The 18024-nt window shown below is 36.4% G+C and overlaps 1 protein-coding gene across 1 annotated transcript in view; it reads left to right on the forward strand.

Moving 5' to 3' along the window:
* The window catches only part of COL25A1 (collagen type XXV alpha 1 chain), a 461350-nt gene that overhangs the window by 307966 nt on the left and 135360 nt on the right, over window positions 1-18024 (forward strand). The gene's annotated exons all lie outside the window — the stretch shown is intronic.

Below are 18024 nucleotides of genomic sequence, written 5' to 3' on the forward strand. Positions count from 1 at the left end.
TATCTTAACTTGATACCTGTAAATAGGACACTCTACAATAATGATTCCTACTGATTAAGGGCCAGAATCACTACTGAAAGTCAGCAACCACCACCCTTCCATTGACTATTGGGTCCTTCAGATTTGTATACGTTGTTTTGTAATATAGAGGCCATGTGGATTCCTATTGAATTTGGCCTTTTCTGCAGTTAAACTTTATGTAATATTGCATAAATATGTTGTATTAGAGATGAAAATATTAATGCATTTTCTATTTTTGTTCATCATAAGTCTGAATAATACTTATTTGAATTTCTTATTCTTTATAGATTTTTAAGCAGATAAAAGGTGTAATATAAGTTAACATTCCAGGGAGGAGGGGCATTCTTTTATTCTTCTCAAATGTGGCTCCTTTAACCATTATAAGACAATGGTGAATGCTTTGTTGTTACCTTGGTAGTGCCAAGTCCTCTGCTTCACATCTGTGCCTTATTACCCAAATGTTCAGACATGCTGTTCCAATGATGTAGTGGCTCCGTGCAGACATACCTCTCGATTTTCTCGTGTCACTATGCACAAAAGCGAGTACTTGGTTGAAGAGAGTCATTTCTTACAGTGGAAAAGCACATTTCAAACTTTCAGGTTGAAAACAGACACTGTGTAGGTTTTTTGTAAAATGCAGTCTGTGACGTTAATTATTGAATTCATTTTCACCGCAGTAGAGGTTTTATTGCAAAAGATGTGGTCAGTGCAAACTTGAAAGGTTTGTAGTCTTGTCCCTCCTGTTTATTAAACTAGATGAAAATTATGCCGTGATTTACTTTCCTTCCTATTCTTCTGCCATTTCTTCATATAGAGATAATGACTACGTCTCAACATAGTCACCATGGCAGTTATTCTACCTGATGACCAGTTCAAAGTTTATCTTAATGGTCAAGGAGATTAAACATCATGATATCTGTCATGGATGTGAATGGAATAAAATTCTCATAACCCTAAACGATTAGAATGTAGCCACTTGCTCCGTATGTGGTGATTATTTCACATGGCATGTCTCCATGTATTGTGTATTCTTTCTTTCTACATGCAATATCAAAATCACTCAACTTGCCCTTTCCAGGTAAGAGGGAAACTGTTTCTATTCTGAGAAATCTTCTTTTGGCAAAGGAAGTGAAAGGGTGGTTCACAGCTTAGCTGTCATCAGTGTGCACACAGCCCTCAGTTTCAAGAAGGTGTGTTGGCTTTCATCGTTTCAAAAAGTGATGATTGATTTATAAAGCTAGGCCAAATTTTCAGGAGGAAACCCGAAACCATGTGAAATTCACCTTGTTTCATGTTGCATTACAAACTAAGACTTGGACCAGGTTCCTTGCAAGTGTGGCCAAAGTTCATGAACTACTTTGACAACCCAGACTGCCTTTCATACAGATTGCAGCCAGTTTTCACACTGACTGGGGCCAAGTTTCACATGATTCAGGGGCCACTTAGCATTTTAGCTGGAAAGTGGTAAAAATTGATCCCATTTTCATTTGGATTTTGCTTTGTATTGAAGGAATTTGGATTGAATTCATAATGTAGGATGAATCTCTATGGATAAAAATTTAAATGTCCTAGGAAGTATACATGAATGTGAGCATGAGAACTTACCGAATTGCCTGTCTTTACTCAGATTCCTAATTTAGAAACAAGGCAGGTCACATTCAGTGATCTTAGAATTTTAATATAAGTAGTGTCAGCTACCTATTAGGAAATTCACATATCAAGATGGCAAAATGAAGATTTTACATTTCCAGAAAAATCAAAAGTTAGTTAGAACTGGAAAAGTCTTCAATTTTAATGAAAATTAATTTTACCCACATCCTCTTTGGGCACACTGTTCCAGCTGATGCTGACAGAGGCTCTCTTTTTTCAAACGTAGGTCTTTGTATTTGAATACCATTTCCATTTTCATCCTATCATAGATTTTTGAAATCCACGTTTTACCATTTTTTCCAAGTAATTTATTTCTTTCCATAATTAACTTAACAATATGAACTTACATCACTTTAGTTCTTTGTTAACTGACTTTCCACTGGGATCTATGCTGTTTTCTTGAACATGAGGTCCTTTTCTTTTCGTTTCGTTTTTGTTTTGTTTTTGGCTCACCAAGTGCCAGACAGGAATATATTAAGCCATATTATGTGAATCAAAGCAGGAAAAATTTGAAGATAAAATGCAAATTAAGAAGGTGAAACTATCTTGAAACACTTGGGCATATATTTATCAACATATATTGAGCGTCTACCATGTTCAAGGTACCCTACTTAATACTATAGAGACTATAAATGGGTCCACTTGCCTCTCTCCTCTACTATCAGCAAATTCAACCTATTCTCATCTCATGTTCTTGATCACTGCAGTAGTCTTCCAATTAATGTTGCTTCCACTCCTACCGTGTACAATCCATTGCCTAAACAGCAACCAGAGACCGTTTTATGCTGTAAATTAGATTATGTTTCTCCCTGTTTTAAACGTTAAGATGAAATCCAGATCACTTTGCTTGGCCTCCAAGATCTGGCCCTTGCTTACCTCTATAACCTCATCTCGAACTAGTCTTCCCCTCCACCCACTGTGCTCCAGCCACTCTGTCATCCACGTGTTCTTTAAACACAGCACACTCCCGACTTGATGACTTTCTATTTGCTCTTTTCTGGTCTTGTGATTGGGTTCTTCTTATCATTGAGATTTTTCTCTCAAATACCTCTTTGGGGAGAACTTCCCTAACTACCCAATCTAAATCTGAGATTATCCTATTTTGTTTATTTACTTAGTTGCTTCTTATCTGTAAAACATGCCTCTCCTTAAAACAAAAACTCCATGAGAGCAAGGACTTCTATCTGTCTTGTTCATACCTCCCGTCACCAGAACAGTAAGGACTTAATGAATATTTGTTCAATGTTAGAATAATATATTATCTCATCATTACTGCCCTCAAGCAGCTGATAATCTCATGGGTGCCTGAATAAGAAAACGATGTGGTTTTATGTTATATGCCTTAAATAGCCGTACTAAGAGATGCTAGATAATTGAACATTCTTCCATTTTAAAAAATAACTGCAGAAAAGGTGACACTTGAGCTAGGACTTGATACATGGGTAATCTTTAAAAGCTTAGATGAAGAGCAAGACATTAAATATTCCAGGAAGAAGAAATAGTTCATACAATATTATACAAGCAGGAAATGACAGGATTCATTTGAGGAAAAATAATATTCCATTTGCCAAGGGAATAGGTTAAATATGGAAAGATTGTATCATATAAGGCTGAAATTTTTTTATTGAAATTACATCATGGAGCATTTTAAATGTCTAGTGTGGTGGGCAATAAGGAACCACTGAAGAGTTTTGGGTATATCATTTGCTGTATATTACCACTAGACTATTTAGTGTAATTACCAATTTTTTGTTTTTCTTTTCCTGAATCCCAGAGAAGGGAGGAGCCTGGGATTCTGTTGGATTTTTTTTTTTTTTTTTTTGGTTCTTTTTGCCTGCGCCTGTGTGGCATGTGGGATCTTAGTTCCCTGACCATGGATGGAACCTGTGTCCCCTGCATTGGGAGTGCAGAGTCTTAACCACTGGACTACCAAGGAAGTCCACCAGATGTTCTTTATGAAAATGTGTAAGGTAATAGTGTCCAGTATGGAAAGAAATTGGAAGAGACTGAAAGCATGGAGACCAAGTAGACCAGGAAACTATGTCAATCATCTAGACAAGGTCATAAAAGTCTGGACTATGAGAATAATGTCCAGTCCTCAGTGGAGAGATGAGCAGAGGGGATGGTCTGGCTCAGTCTGGAACATCAGGTATCATTGGAGGTACAGGGCCACACTGAGCAGAAAGTTCAGTATCAGAATGAGAAGCTCAATAGTGGAGAGGGGCTAAGTTGGTGAGCCAAAGCCAAAATTCCAAAGGGGTCACCAGAATATTGGAGAAAGCTGTATGTTTGCAATGGGATTCAAAAGGAAAGTTGCATCATGTCATCAATAGGGTTTGCCACAAGCACCAAGCAAAAACCTGGGCAGACAAAGAGGGAAAACCAGGGTTGATACTAGTAGAGGAGAAATGGATAAAAGTGAAGTCTTGAAGCAGAAGGTGAGAGATGAATTTGATCTACATTGGGTTTACATCCAAAATCTGTGACCATGGCTAAAGTTGTGATCATGTTAAACTTTTAACAAAAGAAGAAGAGAAGCAGTCAGGTAGTCAAATTAAAAGGTACTGAGGGGGCTTCCCTGGTGGCGCAGTGGTTGAGAGTCCGCCTGCCGATGCAGGGGACACGGGTTTGTGCCCTGGTCTGGGAAGATCCCACATGCCACGGAGCGGTTAGGCCCATGAGCCATGGCCGCTGAGCCTGCGCGTCCGGGGCCTGTGCTCCACAACGGGAGAGGCCACAACAGTGAGAGGCCCGCATACCACAAAAAAAACAAAAACAAAACAAAACAAAACAAAAAGGTACTGAGGTGAAAATTTAATACAAGTCTTATAGCTAATTGGATGTAAGGGCTGAAGTTGAAAGAGAAGGTAAAGCTAGAGGTGAGGTTTCTGGCTTGACTCCTTGATAACGTTGGCCAGAAAAGAGTCAGTAGGATAAATGATAAGTTGAATCGTAGTTATGCTGAATTTGCGATCTTGATGAATTATTCCATTGGAATAATGTAGCAAGCAGTTGGAAATAAGAGACTAGAATTCTGAGGTGGTGTTGCAGCTGGAGGTAACAGCTACGTAGCCGAACACCCCCAGAGCAAGAATTGAGACCCCAGGGAGCAAAGTGGAGGGTGAAAGAGTGAACATAGAGGCACTTTAGAAATATCCACACTGGGGCTTCCCTGGTGGTACAGTGGTTGAGAATCCGACTGCCGATGCAGGGGATACGGGTTCAAGCCCTGGTCCGGGAAGATACCACATGCCACAGAGCAACTAAGCCCGTGTGCCACAGCTACTGAGCCTGCGCTCTAGAGCCCACGAGCCACAACTACTGAGCCCTCGAGGCACAACTACTGAAGCCCACACGCCAAGAACCCGTGCTCCACACCAAGAGAATCCACCCCAATGAGAAGCACACGCTCCACAAGGAAGAGTAGCCCCCGCTTGCTGCAACTAGCGAAAGCCTTTGAGCAGCAACGAAGACTCAGTGCAGCCAAAAATAAATAAATCAAATAAATTAGTTTTTTTAAAAAAATCTTTGGAAAAAAAAAGGAAATATCCACCCTGAGGGAGTGGGCTGAAAAGGAGCATTGGAAGAAGAGAGTGAGCACTCAAAAACCAGGACATGCAATGTTTGAACAGTAGGCAGAACTACTTTATTTATTTATTCATTTATTTTTGGCTGCATTGGGTCTTCATTGCTGCGTGCGGGCTTTCTCTAGTTGCGATGAGCGGGGGCTACTCTTCCTTGCGGTGCGCGGGCTTCTGATTTTGGTGGCTTCTCTTGTTGCGGAGCACGGGCTCTAGGTGCGTGGGCTTCAGTAGTTGTGGCACGCAGGCTCAGTAGTTGTGGAGCCCGGGCTTAGTTGCTCCGCGGCATGTGGGATCCTCCCGGGCCAGGGCTTGAACCCGTGTCCCCTGCACTGGCAGGCAGATTCCCAACCACTGCGCCACCAGGGAAGTCCCCTAGAACTACTTAAAAAAAAAAAAGTGAGGGTGGCCCACAAAACATTCTTAATTAAAAGAAAGCCACAGGGATGAGATCTATAAAAAAAACTTTTGGATTTGGTGTTCTGGAATCTTGGGATTGTAAGAGGATGCATTTTGTTCAGTAGTGAGAGGGAAAGTCAGATTTCAAGAAGTTAAAAGTAAATAGTAGGAAAGTTGACTACCTTTGAATGCTGTTGATGGTATATGATTTAATGCAGAAGAAACGGCTAACTTTTTTGGCATGAGCTTTATGTCAGGATACATTGAACTAATTTCAAGCCTACAATTTTAGGTATAATACAATAACCATCGATATCATTTGGTTTTCTTCTACAAGACACTGAGGGTTAGATTTCCACAGATGGATGCATCCTGACATTAGAATTGCACTTCCCTCCTTGATTCCTGGGAAGACGTCATTACAGATTTGCTCTTAACCTTCAATTCATTTTTACAGTCAAACATTGCACCTCAGCAGTTAGGCCTTTCGGCTATATGGTTAGGAGGGTGCTTTTTCTGTGCTGTCAGCTACCATGCCCATGCTCAGTTTTCTTCATTTCATCGTCATAGGTTTGTATTACAGAGTTTTGAGGCTAAGCCTTTACTCTGTATTCAAGCAGAGATTGAAGACCCGCCGTAAGGGAGTTGTAGGGGGATTCCTAGACTGAACGAAAGTTGGACTGAGAAATGATACCTCATGAAATAATTACAGTTGCTCATTACTTAGAGTCGTACAGCTTGCAGGACACCTTTCTAGGCAAGATACACATATCCTCTCTAAGCCTTACTACAGTTCAGCAAAGTAGATTATCAGGGAAAAAAGTATAGGAAAAGTGAACACAATAGAGTGAGATGATTATATCCACATGGGCTGGAGTCAGGCTGGATAAGGATCAATTCTAACTGCCACTGTCTCCATGGTTATGAGAAGGATTAAATAAAATAATGTATGAAAAATCTATAATAAGCCCTCAACAGATCATAGTTGATTATTCTCCTCAAGTTTCACATGAAGAATCTGGGGTAAAGTAAATTGCCCAGTTCACATGATTTGTTAAGTGGTAGGAATGGGATTCAAACCCAGCTCTCTCAGCCTCTGGTTTGTGCTCCTCCCACTGGGTCACGCTGCTTCCCTATCAATAAAGTAGTTGGTATAGCCATCAACCTCAATGTGAAACAATAGAGTTTACCAAAATATCCATGGCTCAATTTATAACATCAATAATAATGATAAATAATTTTTATTGAGTTCTTAAAATATGCCAACCACTCTGTGAAGATATGTATTATTTCAACAACTCTATAAAATAGTTACTTTTATTATTTCCATTTAATAGATGAGGAAACCAAGATTCAGAAAGTTTAAATATTTCATCTAAGCAAACAGAGCCAGCCAGTGGCAGAGCCAGGATTTAAGCCTCAGTACTCACAAACTACATTTTCCATGTATCCTCAAAAATAACTCAAAAGTGATTTAATAGCACAAATTTTAATATGACCTTTTTTTTTTTTTTTCTGATGAGGATTGAGCTCACACAGATTAAGTGACTTGATCTAGTTCTTTCACACACATCTACCAAAAGACAGTGCTGGGACTCAAACACAAATGTCAATTTCTGCCCTCTTTCCACAATGCCAAGCTGCCTTCAAATGGTTGCTAGGACTCTTTTCAGCTTTAAGAGTCCATGCCTTTGTGAATCAGCTTGAAAATGTTGGGGAGCACAAATGAAAACAGGTGCATCTTTTTCCTTTGCAAGCATGACAGTCACAGTCTTTACAATTCATGCACTCACAACCTTCCAAAAACCAAAGGAATGGACGAATGCCACTTAGCAACAGCCTAGAATCTCTCCTCATGGAGCATAGGGAGGCAGGGCAATGCTGACCCTTGTCCAAGGCACGTCAGGATACCCAGTAAGCTTGCTGTGATACAATTTCACTTCTCAGCTCAAGGGCACCATTTTGAAAATTGTATAATAGCAAGATCCCTGTGTATTTGCTCTTAGTGCCTTTTTTCTTCAGGATAACCAAATGAATGAAGTCTGTGTTCCTCAATTCATAATGCAGTGCTTACATGTTCTACAAGCTATTTTGTTGATTCTGGTTTTATTCTGAGCTTCTCTTTGCAAAAGAGATTGAGTTATATTTCTTGATCAGTAGCCGAACCTGAATGTCAAGTGTAAAAGACTCAGGACTCTCCAGGATTTTCCCATTGTCGTCTGCACACCCTACTACTACCCCTCTCTCCTTCATTATTAAAGAGGGCTTGTTGCCCAGTTCATTAGGGCCTCTGCCCTCATCATGAACCACAGCCCTGGGCTTTGATGTTAATGACTCATTTCTTTTCTCTATCTTAGTGACTTAAAAACATAGCCTTAAACATAAGCAAAGCTATTTTAATGTTTAATACTGTCTTTTTAAATTAAGGTATTATGTTGTTATGAAATTGTGGTAAATTTGTTAGTCCAACTTAGGCAATAAAATGAACAAGCATCATGAAGTTATCTTTTGACTATAAATTAATTTTCTAATCAGTTGGCTACCATCACCTTGCCAAATAGCACAGAGGCCTGATAACTAAAAGATTTAGTGGTTATTGGTCTCAATATCATCAGCCATCAGCTGGTTTTAAATGATCCTGAGCTCTCACAGTTTCAATAAGCCACCCAGGAGCTCTGCTTAACTATTTTCATAAAATTCTTTTCTCTTCCCAGTGTATTGAAGTAAATTTTCATAACAGCTGGGACTATGCAAAACTGATAGCATCTTAAAAACATCTTCAGCAAGACAGATTAAGTTCCAGAAAAGGAAAGCATTTAGAAGTTTATTTTATTATCTTAACCTTTGTTGACTTGAATGATTAAACAGATTCTCTGGCTCTGCTAAAGCGTTTAGGCCTGGATATTAATTTGATGTTCTTATTTACTTAACCCTTGCCTTTCTCTTTAGCCCTAATGAATATACTACTCATTTGGTACTGAATGTATTGCCTGTGAAAAAGGAATGGATATAACACAATGGAAAGAAATAAATTGTGAGAAAATTATTTTAATGATTTCCAGATTTGGGAGAAGTTGGCATGGAAACAGCAAGCTCGTTAAAATTTGCAAACATTCTTGTTATATTTTATAATCAGAGTTCTCTTTTAAGTGTTCTGTCGTACTTCAAAGCGCTGAGAGCCCAGGAGCATTTGTAAATTTGTCCTAATGTGGGTTAATTTAAGGGATAAATTATTTTTGCAAACAACTGTTGATATAGACAATATTTCCCTTGGAATTCAGTGTTGCAAATTATGTCTCAGTTATTGATTGTATAGCTGAGCCCATTAAGGAAAAAAAATAGATATTATGAAAAGTTGAGGAAGTGACTTTACCTATTTTATATCACTTTAAATCTTAAAATTTTTGTCTAATGTAAAGTATTATACAAAGAAATCTATATATATAGTAATCCAGTGGGATAAGTTTTTATACAGAATTTTGGAAGTTAAAGCAAGTATTTCACAAAACCCTTATAATTACACACACACACACACACACACACACATGCGCGCACACTAGTCGAAAGCCTGAGGTTTGAGCCCTTAACTGAAAATCCTATTAATGACCATAGATGTATTACAGTAAAACCAAAATCCATTCCTAAGTATCTCCTCTGACAAGGAATTCTGGAGAATGATGCCAGCCAGTTTAAATAGCTGTTGGATTTCCATTTAGTCACTTTTAGCGCAGTGACCTTCATATTAAAATAGCTACTCATTATATTTCATGAAGTAAAGATTTCATTTGTCCACACTTGTACTCATTGCTCATATCAAATGCAATATTCTTCTTTTTACTTATCTTACTTTTTTTTCATGGTTTATGTATATGGACATATACCTTACAGTCTTTTCAGGCTAATGTGCACCATTTCATATTTTTCTTGAAAATTAGTGGAATGAAAGATTTTAGATGAAAAATATATGTATGTATATTTAATATTATTACATTTATATTTCTTTTGTTTGAATTTTGCAAGTGCTGCTTTCTGTGAAATGTTTTCTAAATAATTCAAGGAATTCCTTGATAAAAAAATGATCTTTTCTGAAACTCAAAACTATACAGATGATTTTATTCTCTTTGTCTTATATTTAAGCAAGATAGTTTTCACAGGAATTCAAACAAAAGAGTATTAGGTTTATTAATCCATATACTATGGAGTTATGATTTGCATTAATGCCTGCAACTGAAGCATATAATAAAATGTGGAGGGAAAGACAGATTAGTGGTTGGTGACTTTCAATATTATATAAGAAAGAGAAAGTAAGCCTCTAGGTAAATATATTAAAATCTGTGTTTGAAATGGACAAAAAAACCTCAACATACTATAATTGGTAATATCTATAAATAAAAAGCATATTGCAAATAGGAAATACAGCAATTTATAAGCAATTTATACCAGCAAAATCCAACACAATTACCACTATTCCTTTTCTAGTACTCCCAAATGCAGAATTATAATTGCAACAGAATGTTAGAGGTGGATTAACTAAGTAGAAATCAAGAAAGTATGAAACAGCAGATTTTTAATGGTGCATCAGGATTCGCAGAAGGAACTAGAATGCAAGACTGTATTTTTGATTCATCCCTTCAGAATGGGTGGAATAATGGCTTATGCGTTGACAGATCATGTTCAGGGAGAACAGTTCCTGTAGGTCTGAATGAGATGGGTCTCTGGAAAGTCATTTAGTGCCAGACAGCAGCATCCTTTCATAAGCATACATGCACTAATGTGTCCAGCAGCTCCTTGTAGCAGACACAGCCTGTAAATCACAAGTGGCAAACAGGACTGGCTTTGTAGGAAAAAGATGTCAGTTGCAAGGTCCTACTTCACATACAATTCTAAAGCGACTTTGGAGGGAGTCAGGAAGCTTTGATTTTCATTGCTTGGAAGTCAGTTAAATTTTATTTGAAAAGTGTTGTTATTCAGAGGAAACTTTACTGACCACTATTATTTTTATTAGCACAAGTGAACTTTTGAATATTTTACACACAAATAATAATAATAATGACAACAATGCAACACTATTTGTTTTTATATTCCACATACCAAAGAAACTTCTGGGCCTTCTTATCATACTTTATTACCTTGTAAGTTTAGCATGAATCTGTTCATAAAGAAGCCTAAGTGACAGGTAAGGTGGCATCCAAATCCTCCAATGTAGCATTAGAATACCAAAGAACTAGGAACATCTGACTCTCTTTCCAGGACAGGAACTACAGTTAGCTCCAGGCCTAAAGGAATTCATTAGAATTAAGAATGAAGATAGGGAAATGGTGGTGAGTAAACAAGAGAAATTGGCATGGCAGAGTGTCACTGCTTTTCTGGCTTGAAGCCTGTGTGATGTGATGTGAGACAGAAGGAACTAACTATAACCCTAGGAAGTACAAGGGGACAACAGGTGGTAATTCCTGCCTCATTCACCATGTCTTCAAAAGGACATGTCAGCCTGCACATTCCAAGTTTATTGGCAGGTGAGGAAAAAAGCTATAGGAGACACCACCAGATTTTTAATTAAGAATAATTCGATTGTTTTTAAAAATAGCTTTATTCCTTGGGCCTTTCATCAGCTTATTTTTAGAAGCTGAGTTAATCTAGTTATCTAGATTATTAAAATTGTGACCCGACTTTGAAATATCGCACCCAACTCTTGATCCCATCATGTCTTAGAGGAGGCCATCACCATGTGAGATTTCCGGAATTGCTGAAGAGAGATTCTTCCACTGGTGAAGTAGGAAGTACGGAATGAAGGATGTGACTGAGAAGGCTGTGCCCAAACACAGAACACACCAGAGACTCTTCTAAAACACACCTAGTTCTAAGTTACATATGCTGTGTTATTTTGCCTTTTTCAGGGTGTACAACTTGTTTCTCATATCAAACACTTGCTTTTTGCACCATCGATGGTTTAAAATATTATAGTGCATATCATTCTGTATGTAGGTGTTAGTACATGTATCATTCTCATTAACAGGAATTATTCTATCTATAGAGATAGATAGATACACATATGTGTGTGTGGGTATTTACTTACAATTGCACTGCCTATACTGTCTTAATGAAACAGAGTTCTCCATAAGCATAGATTATTATTCATGTATACAAGATCTAAACACATACAAATGTGAACCAACCTACTCTTGTTTATACTCTGATTCCAATTAAGAAAAGTAAGATAAATGTTCAAAGCAGTTTGTTAGCTTTTTTTGGAAAAAATTGATACATCTTCCTTAACTGTCTTTTTAAAGAGTATTCTTGTGTTCAGTATGGCAATTCAGAATTGTCTGAAGAATTGTGTAAAGTTAATATAAATTAATTTTTAATAATTTCAAGCTTAATTTTTCTTTGTGCATGTCCTAGCCTGCAACGAACACCATTCTCAATGTTCATTTGCAAAGTTAGATGGAAAGATCTCAGTGATGGTCCTTTGCCTATGACATCAGTTTGGCTCTGACCTCACAGTAGAGTCTATGACTGAGCTTTTTCATGATCATCTTTGAGGAACAAATACTTGCCTTGACTTCAATATTAGAGAAAAGTTTGAGAACTAATTCAGAACTCAGTTGCTATTTCTTAGCTACCTTATTTCTTTATATTTCTTAATGGTTGAGGAAGTCAGAAGTTTCTAGAATGCCAGCACCAGAATTTTCTTTTAGATTATAAACTTTTTCATATGGAAGGGACTCTTAACATGTTCCTTGAATTTAGTATAAGTTATAGCAGCACCTTGTAATTTTCCAGCCTTGATTCCTGCTTACTTTTAATTTTTTAAATTTTTTTATCCTACTGAACTGTTCTTTGAGAAGTTAAACATTTGAAAGATTGTAAATCGTTAGTATAGTTTTATCAGATGTTTTGAAAATCGGAAACTATTCTGTCTTCATTAGCATGGCTGATGATTAACATGGCATATGATACATCATATGGGAAAAAGCCCCTAGCTACAATTTAACCATTTTTATTAATTTTTTAACATTTCTTTAATATTATGCCTTGTTGTTTAAAGAATTTACTATCTATATGACAATAATTTTGATAATGAAAACAAGAGTAAGGAATTTTTTTAATTTAATTTTTATTTTATATTGAAGTATAGTTGATTTACAATGTTGTGTTGGTTTCAAGTGTACAGCAAAGTGATTCAGTTATACATATACATATCTCCACTCTTTTTCAGATTATTTTCCCATATAGGCCATTACAGAGTATTGAATATAGTTCCCTGTGCTATACAATGAGTCCTTGGGTTTTTTTTTTTTTCTCAATTTTTTTTTTTTAATTGGGATAGAGTTGTTTTACAATGCTGTGTTAGTTTCTACTGTACAGCTAAGTGAAGCAAAGTTCCCTGTGCTATACAGCAGGTTCTCATTATTTATCTATTTTATACATATTAGTGTATATATGCTTGTCCCAATCTTCCAATTCATCCCACCCCCCTCTCCCCTCTTGTTATCCATACGTTTGTTCTCTGCATCGGTGTCTCTATTTCTGCCTTGCAAACCGGTTCATCTGTACCATTTTGCTAGATTTATTCATTAATATACAATATTTGTTTTTCTCTTTCTGACTTAATAGTAAGGAATATTCTACCTTTTCTATTATGTTATTTTTTTCTCTGCCAAGCAGATAACTGCTATGTTTAAATTAAGAACTTCACCCCTTACACACACCACTTTTATTTTTTGGCATAGATAAACATAAATTACTTCTACTTTGACAAAGTAAAGTTTCTAAAGAATCATCAGTGTTAGGAAATTCTAGAGTATAACATTATAAAGCCATTCTTTATAAAGCCTTTTCTGTTGCCTTTTTTGCTCAGTACAAAATTACTTTTGAGCCTTACAACTTTTTGTTTAATAGTCATTCACAATTATTCAATAATATTGTAAAAGGAAATGAATTTTGAGGAGTAACAGGAAGAAGGGAATATTTGGAGATGTGTTAGACATTTTGGATTTGTTCACAAAATTAATGTAGAGATTTACAACTTCATCTTTCATTTTACACTTTTAGGCAGAAAAGTCAAACAAAATAGAAATAGAAAAAGCTTTCTATGTCACCAGTACAACGTTGAATGTTAATGCTGTAACTCTATACTGGTCTTTGGTATTACTTCCACTTTGGAGCCCTGTAGTTCTAATAAAATGTGTCAGAGAAGAATGCAAGGTTTGAGTCACAGTATCTACCAGGAATTTTATATAGTAACTGTTATAATCATTCAGGATTTTCAGAATGTGTCAAATGAAATGGCATGTGCCGATTGAGAAACTGTCACAATTTATATGGGATTTCCTTTTAGGGTGGAGAGTAACATCCTTGGTTGCAGTGGGGGAAAGGAATGCAATGTCTTTATTTTTCCTTATTTTTGAAATGTGATATACCATTTTGTACAATCTTCCCTCTATGTTTTATTTTGAATCAATAATTCTCATGAGGCAGATTAGAGGCTACAAGCTGGTAGCCTGTGGACAGATTCCAAGAGTAGATGCATTTTATTTGCCTTACCCAAATTACTTGCTAATATTTTAATATTGGGCAATTTCATACAAAATCTTGTTTTAAACTTCCTCTTGGAAAAGTAGAAGATCTGACACTATTGGGTACATGTTCTTTTATAATTTCGGTTGACTGTAGCTGGATGGAATCTCTCTGCTTTAGATGCATTCCGTATTACACTCAGCCCACTTCAGTAATTTACATATGTGCACAGCCCCTGTTGGCACTGGAGTTTGTAATACCTGAATTAGAGATTAAGATAATTTTGCGTTTGATATTATGATGACAAAATCCATCAAAATATACAGACGCAGGTAACAAAACAACAAATGACAAATCGTTTATCTTCTAGGAAGAAGGCTACATTATTGCCTTTAATTGAATTTACATATAATTTGTTTTTAAATTACATAGAATTCTCCTTACCTTGGTGGTTGTCAATCTATGGTAGTGTAGACTTTTTTTATTAGTACACCAAGTCTGCTCAAAGGTCAAAATTAGGACTAGTTCAAACTTGGTAATTTTATACCAAGATGTCAATATAATTTATGCCATCTTTCAAAATTTTGTTGAAATATGAATTGTAAATAACAGAATTTTTATTAAGTTACCTTTGTTGTATATAGAATAGTAATTAAATAACATGCAAATACTATTTAAAAGATATATTTTAGTCCTTTAATTATATATTTTTAAAATTAGAAACTATAGATGTTGAAGGCTTGCTCTTCAGAGTCACTCCTTTGAGGGAAAATGTAGCCCCTAATTACAGAATTTCCTCTAGGTTTTTCTTAGCCGTATATAGGATGTTTGTTTATTACTTAAAATGATCTAGCTTAGACATCTATGTAGGTTGTAGCCAAAGTTCATAGATATTTAAAATCATAATATAAATTTAGCTCCATATGTTTTTTACTGGACCCAAATAATTTCCTTTATAATACTAATCCGTATATTTCTAGAAGCGTTCATACTTTAAGGCACTATATATTTCTTCTGGGTTTTTGATGTTCTGGTTGTATAGTTAGATTAATGGAAACATTCCCCCTTGTAAACATTTCTAATGAAATTGCCCTTACAAGGCACCGATAAAAATTAAGTTAATAAATTGTTTAGAATTGCCCTTTATAGCTATGCTGACAAATCTTAAGAAAAAGAACTAATTTGAGTCAGTATCATTTGATCCTTTTTCTCTGTATTCTTCTTGATGTAAAAATAAATTGAAACCTGATTTCTCTGAGTACAACAAATACAGAATTTGAGGGTGTGGTTCAAATGATTTAAAAAAGATAGCATAAAAAGGATCCTATGAAGTAGATCATATTTCCCTTTATGGGGAAAGGGAAAAGAGTTGTATACATTTGAAACATTTTTTTCTTATAGTGTTTTTAACTGTAGTATAATATAGGAACTAAAAATTTACTTTTTATTAGGATTATAAAATCTTTTGGTAATGTCAGAAAGCGTTTCTAGATAAATCTTGATTATCTTATTCTAAAAGGGTGCCGAGGGTAGGAGATAATGTGGGTAAGAGAAATTCACTTTCTGCTATGTCAAAGTTTCTCTTATAACTGCAAAATAAACCCATTTCTCAGCCAGCCAATTGACTAAAAATTCATATAGGGTATCCTAACCTTATGGTTCCTGAGTTTTATTCAAACACCTTTGGTGGCAAGGAGCTCACTCTGTTGAAAAGCAAGCTATTCTAATTATAGAAAGTTCTAAATATTACAGAGTAATTTAGTCATTCATTCATTCGACAGATATTTATGGTTCCTTCTTTTGAATTAACATCTGTTGTTCTCTACTTCCTATCATTTAGTTTTAGTCCTGCCTTCTGAACTAATTCCTCTTCCACATGACAGCCCTTCAGGGATTTTGTAGAAACACTGAATGAAGTTCAGGGTTGCAGTGAACCCTACAGCCTTGCTTGTCCAAACCCAACTTTCCTCAATAAGCAATGGCATAGCATAAAACTGACTACTTCCTGTGATGGTGACGGTGATGCTCCCAAGGCAGTTCTAAGCTTATTCAAAATAGCTCTCGTATCCCAGCTCACTTTCTTCTGCTCCAGCTCCTTCAGCCATTCCTCGTGTGACACCTCTGTATCTTCTTTCTCTCCTGGCTGTTCTCTATGTGTGTTTCTGTCTACCCTTAAAGGGTAACACCCAAAAATTAAACACATTAATTCAGGTGGAGTCTGGCCTAAGTGGGACAGAACCTACCTGCTTATGCCTCTGTTTTTGTTAATATTGCAGGGAATTAGATTAGCTTTAAGCTACATTGACAATCATATCATATATTGATGTATACATTTATTATCAACGTAAATTCTAAAGTCTTTTTCTCACTGCTACTAGCCCTTAGCTCCTCAACTGTGTATCATTAGGGCTTGTTTATTGGATCCAAACACTGTTCTTTACTTTTATTCCCACACTATTAGTATTCTCTGCCCTGTTGAGATCCTCTCTTGGAGTCTGATTCCGCCATCCAGCAAATATTACATCTCTCTTCTGCCCCATTTTCTGGAGATCTGAGATATAGGTATAGAAACAGATATACAAACTGAGAGAGACCCAAATTTTAAGACTAATCTAATCCATGACACAAATGTTGAATGGAGTTCAAACTGAGAACAGGAACTGTGGGACAATTTAAGCAGTATTACCGAGGTAAATTGTTCAACCAGTTATAAATCTACTTGTTTATTTGCTTTCAGTTCATATTTCTCAATTTAGTCTATAAGGATAATATGACATACCTCTTGCTGTAATCCAATTATATATGTACATCCATCTACTAATAAGCTTTTTTAAAAAGATCATATTTTTAAACTGCACTTCTTTTTCAGATTTTCACTAACAATGCTTTTAATAATCTAATCTTTAGTCAATAAAATTCTACCAATCTGTCTATATTTTGCACGATTTACCTTCTTCCTTGTTTTTTCTTCTATGACTTCTCTTACTTTCTACAGTTCCTGAAAAATAATTTGAATGGTTTGGTAATTTTTTTGGCAAATGCTTTGTATTTTAAAAGTCATTTCTTCAGACTAATTTAGACTCCCAAGGTTTTCGTTTATAGTCTCTTTACTTTTCTTGGCATTTTATACAACCAATGTTTGTGCCATTTTTTTTTTTTTTTTTTTTTTTTTGCGTGACGCGGGCCTCTCACTGCTGTGGCCTCTCCCATTGTGAAGCACAGGCTCGGGACGCGCAGGCTCAGCGGCCATGGCTCACGGGCCCAGCCGCTCCGCGACATGTGGGATCCTCCCGGACCGGGGCACGAACCCGCGTCCCCTGCATCGGCAGGCGGACCCCCAACCACTGCGCCACCAGGGAAGCCCTGTTTGTGCCATTTTTTAATCCGAGTATCTGTATTTGTCTTGTTTAACAGAGAATTAGAAACTAAATAGGAACTGGGTGCTGTTGATTTCTTCTGTCAGTTATTAACAATTTACTCCCAGTTGGCCAAAGGGGGAAAAAAAGGCCTATCCTCTGATTCTCCTTCTCTTTCCGATTCTAACGGCAGATGTTCTTCTTGCTCTCAGTGTTTTCCCCCAGATTCAGTGGGCCTTAGTGCTCCTGACCCAGACTTCACTGTTCCATGCCACTCTTCTATATTAATCCTTAGTTTGACTTTCACTTCCTTTTTCCTTTCCTTCCTTACATCTAATTATGATAGTCATAACAAAGGAAATCCAACAAAGAATAAGAGAGTAGAAGGGAAATTAAAGGCCTAATAATTCACAAATTGGTTAATGATTCCTTGTACAAAAGTTGACTCTAGCAATTCCTTTGAAAATAATTTTTTTCTCAATCGTATTTGTTTCACG

Source organism: Pseudorca crassidens, chromosome 4 (assembly GCF_039906515.1).
Source record: "Pseudorca crassidens isolate mPseCra1 chromosome 4, mPseCra1.hap1, whole genome shotgun sequence".
Taxonomy (NCBI): Eukaryota; Metazoa; Chordata; class Mammalia; order Artiodactyla; family Delphinidae; genus Pseudorca; species Pseudorca crassidens.